At 42.1% G+C, this 5,000-nt stretch overlaps 1 pseudogene; it reads right to left on the bottom strand.

Annotated features, from left to right (window-relative positions):
- The window catches only part of LOC109484904, a 94,264-nt pseudogene that overhangs the window by 8,444 nt on the left and 80,820 nt on the right, over positions 1–5,000 (bottom strand).

Raw genomic sequence — 5,000 nt, 5'->3', positions numbered from 1 at the left:
TTTGATTTTGGCATTCTACGACATTGGTATAGTTTCTGTTAATGTTTTTTGTAACTTGTGGTATATTTTTGCTCATTTTGCAACTGTTTTGTACGATTTACAGTATGGTTGAAAACTTTTTTTTTTGGAAACGGCCGAAAATTCATGCGCGCGCGGATGTCATCCATATAATCAAATCAACATGGCCTTATGCTATACATTATGCTGTAAAATCCGACGACAGCTACTTTAATAGTAAAACTGTACGAGTTCAATTGAATTATACTGATAATGTAAATATAGTGCACAACGTAATTATAGTAAACGCATGACGACTAGGCCGGATCTCATAGCTTTCTAACGTTAGACTGCAACATCTGTTATGTACTAGTATGTTAACCTGACATGTAAATACTAGTATGATACACAATGTAATTATAGTAAACGCATGACGACTAGGCCAGATCTCATAGCTTATTAACGTTAGACAACTACATCTGTTATTTAATAGTATGTTTATCTGAAGTGTAACCGACACTGTTAACTGTTACCTGTTCCGAATTGTTTATGTTCTTGTTGTGAGTGCTAGCCCTTTATAATAACCTCCGGTTAGTTAGTCCTGGCTGTATACATATGCCTTATTCAGCCTAATAAATCAAATCAAATCAAAATCAAATCAAAATCATACATTATACTGTAAAATCTTACCTGTACATACTGCAGCTGCACCGCTCCATGTCTGGTCTTGTTGGCAGTGTCGAATCGCAGTCCCCTCCAGGACATAGCCTACTTGGCAGTAAAAGTCAACGGAGGCACCGACTTGAAAATCACTGCCGACTCTGCCGCCATGGTCCGGAGCACCAGGGTCTGGACAGTGGAGCACGCCTGTAAAGATGATGAAATCTGCTGAATGAATGAATGAATGAATGAATGAATGAATGAATGAATGAATGAATGAATGAATGAATGAATGAATGAATGAATGAATGAATGAATGAATGAATGAATGAACTTTATTTTCGTGTCGTGCGCTTTCCAGCGCCCAGCCTGTGTGGGCTTATACGACACCGTTTGAACATAAATAATACATAAACAAAAGAGAGTCAAAGGTACAGATAACAGAATCCAAACAAAATATGAACACAAGTAACTTTTGGTAAAATCAATGTAAATACAATGACTCCAATAAACGTTTTATAACTTGTTGACCATTTTTACAGATGTTAAACCTAGGAAGGTAAAACACGAACAAGAGTTCCATGATCGCATACCTCCGTCGTTACAAACTTACTAGTAACTATAAAAATGAAGCCCCTGAATAGCATAATTCATATAATTTTATGAAAATGTTCTTCTCAGCCTAGGTAACAAACACCCCTAGTAATAAATTCCCATCATCTAATAGTTTTCCCTTAACCGAAGTTACATATGTCATGGGTTAGAAAGTCCTATTATCTATTAGGCAGTAGATATAAAGTTTCCTTATTAGGCCATGTTGATTTGTTTATATGGATGACATCCTCGCGCGCATGAATTTTCGGCCGTTTCCAAAAAAAAAAAACTTTCAACCTTACTGTAAATCGCACAAAACAGTTGCAAAATAAGCAAATATATACCGTAAGTTGCAAAAAAAGATTGGAAAACGATACCAATGTCGTAGAATGCCAAAATCAAACAGAAAAGACGAGAATGTAAAGAAATGAATTTGAAGAGTAGATTATTTGCCATACCATACTCTGTGATACTCTGTGTTTCATAATGAAAGCAACTTTTTTTTTGCTAAACTTTTTTTATTCGCACAAGCCCATCGGTTTTGGGGTTCCCAGAGGATGTCATCCATATAATCAAATCAACACGGCCTTATTTATGCAAATAAGGAGGTCGTGTGGCGTAGCGGCAGAGTGCTCGACTCGGAACCTGGAGGTCCCGGGTTCGAGTCCTGACATGCCATTGATCTTGTGCCCTTGGAAAGGCACTTAATAGGACTTTCCTCACTTCACTCAGGTGAAAATAATGAGTATTATATTGTCCCCTGTGTCGGTGGTGGCATTAATATAAGTTTCAAAAAACTTGAGTGTGTCGTCACCACGTCTTGTGATTACATGTTGGAAATTATAAAAAAGGAGGTCCAAATTAGCAAAATTTATGTGTCATTGGATTCCTATTCACCCAGTTTAGCTACCAGTTGAAAATCATGAAAATTGGTTTATAATACACAGTTATTCCACTTTAAAGTCGCCAGCTTAAATGCCACTGCACTTTCAATGAAAGCTGCTAGGGGGACCAAACTTTGTGTATCTTCATCCCTAGCCCGAAAGCTTTTCACCAGTGAACAATCATGGCCATAGCAATTTGTTCAGAACAGAAGATACAAAAGCCGGTAGTGCTGCTGCAGTACAAAGCAGATTCGATAGGGTGCCCCAAACTTAATTATTTCCAGATTTGGGCCCACCCTATCCACACACCAAATGCCATTACATTCATTCATACCTTCTTGAGTTTTGCTGTTCACAAACAAACAAACAAAAACAAACAAACAAACAAACAGACAGACAAACGGACAAAAACACGCATAACTTACGTTCACATTTTGGTGTCTCCCCATTCCACCGGTAGATATCTAGACACTCCCGTTCACTGTTTCCCACCAATTGGAAGCCCGGCTTACATGAGTACCTTACCCTGGACCCCACAGGGAACTTCCGGCTCCTGCGCCCATGGACCTTCCCTACAAACCCATGGTGCGGTGCGTCTGGTTTGGGGCATCCTCGTACTGTAAGAACAAAATCATGACAGTGTCGACTGTGTGGGCATGGCAGGTCGCGATATCGGAGTAATATCAGCATCTGTATCTGTATAGTCGGTATAGCGCCCTTCGGCGTAACACACCAGCTTCGCAGGCACGCGGCGCGGCGGCAACTGGCTACATTACACCGATCGACCTGTTACACCTAACCTTTGAACATCTAACTCTAGACATTGTTTAAAGCTATCTAATGACGATGCCCCTACTGTACTTGGTGTACAGCAGATGTTTACTTGAGAATAAGTCAGCAGTGCGTATTGATGAACTATGTTGATCCACATCAGCAGGTTTTTTTGCCTCCTTATAGCCCGGTGGCCTAGATAATGATAATTTCCTGAGGAGTTGAAACATCACTTTTCTATCACAGGGGAGTCATGTACAGACTGTCTGTTTGATGTTCTCTGTCAACTGTAGAATTTGCTAGCTAGCAATGACAATAAAGCTGCAATATCGTATATCCTTAGTAAGCTTGGGAATTGTTTTTTAAAACAATTAAAACAGCCTGGGTTTAGCCTGGGTTTAAATTAAAATTTAAACCCAGGCTGTGAATTGGGTGCAGTTCAGTGGTGACCTCTACCGCAATGTTCACTTAATACATCTTGGATCTAAATAATACATCTTATTATGTCTTTCAATAATAAAGATACATGTAATACATTTTATTATATCTTTCAACAAATACAAATCGTTGTTCACACATTTTTGAATAGCATGACCAGAGTTCTGTCATTGTACTTAACGATGCAGCTACAGAAAAGTTGGAGACATTCCTCGAGCATAGAAAGCAGGCGGAAGTACACAGAAACGTGCATGTATAACACGATACAAACTTACAAACACGATACAAACACGATATTTTTTCTGTGAGTAATATGCCGCCGCGAGGGACGATTTGCTGCCGAGGGAGTTCTTGCCGCGGAGAGAAGGATTCGCGCTCCAGGGCATATTACTCGCGTCCCTTACAGAAAAATATAACGCCAACGCCCAACAGGACTGCGAAGAAGCCTAATACAAACTCACCGACACAGTAAGGTTGGTCTCCTGTCCAGGTCCCATCTGCCTGGCATGTACGAAACTCAGGCCCCTTCAGGCGGTATCCATGGTGACACTGGTACAGTATACTGTGCAGTTCCGGGAGTGTCTGAAGGAGCGAACCGTCTTCTGTTAGGTGATGTATGCTTCCGTGGCGGAGTTTGTTTGGCTGTGGACATTCTGGTGAAATAAATCATACCTGTGAGATTATATAAAACAACGTCTACTTTCCTGACCAATTCTCTTGTGCTGATTGGTGCCTAATATATTCCTTTAATATATTATTAGAAAATATAGGACAGAAATGTCTTAGACCTCCGCTGTTCAAAGCGTTCTTGCACTGACCTTAGTTCGGCAGTAAAGGATGTGGCCTATATTATCTAAACGCTTCTGGAAGCTTAGTAACTCATACAGTTATTAAGCTGGGTTAATTGTCTGAAACCCAGCAACCCAATGTCCAGCCATGAGGGAATGTCCTTGGTAACAGGAAATGGTCAGTGAGTCGAGGGGTCAGCTTTCCCAGAAAGTAGAAGGAATGAAAGTAATACTGATGACAGGATGCGACTCATAGAATGGGCAGTTCAGTATTGTCAAGGGAGGCAGTACCAGGTACGCCTCCCTCAAGGAAAGAGATATAAGGGGAAGGAGAGTGAAAGTGAATCACTTGTCCTGAGCCTGAGGCCACCAACACTGTGGCAGAGTATCAGTGGTCAGAGATTTCAGCAGAGTGCCAGTGGTCAGAGATTTCTGAGGATGCCTCCAACAACGAGAAGAAGAGCGGTCCAGCGCCTGGACGCACACAACCAGTCTCCAGAACGGACCACTGGCAGCAGACAGGACAAGACAAAAGACAAGAGCAAAGACAAGAGCAAAGACAAGGGGAAGAAGAACCAGCCTCAGGAAGAGGCTATTATGGAAGAGCTCCGTCGACTCAGGGAGGAGGTGGCTAAATACAAGGCCGCAGAGGAGCAGCAGAAGCAGCAGACGGGTCAACGGCAGGAACACCCGGAGATCAACCAGCAGCAGCAAGGGCACCTGGGGAACAACCAACAGCAGCAGCACCTGGGGAACAACCAGCTACAGCAGCAGCACCTGGGGAACAACCAACATCTCCAACACGGGCCACCAACCCAAGACCTGGCAGGAGCAGCAGCACTCATGGCACAAGGTGTAGTCACTCAGT

Source organism: Branchiostoma belcheri, unplaced genomic scaffold (genome assembly GCF_001625305.1).
Source record: "Branchiostoma belcheri isolate BF01 breed outbred unplaced genomic scaffold, Haploidv18h27 scaffold71, whole genome shotgun sequence".
NCBI classification, from domain to species: Eukaryota; Metazoa; Chordata; class Leptocardii; order Amphioxiformes; family Branchiostomatidae; genus Branchiostoma; species Branchiostoma belcheri.
Note: the sequence above shows the minus strand (reverse complement) of the source record. Positions and strands in the feature narration are given on the sequence as shown.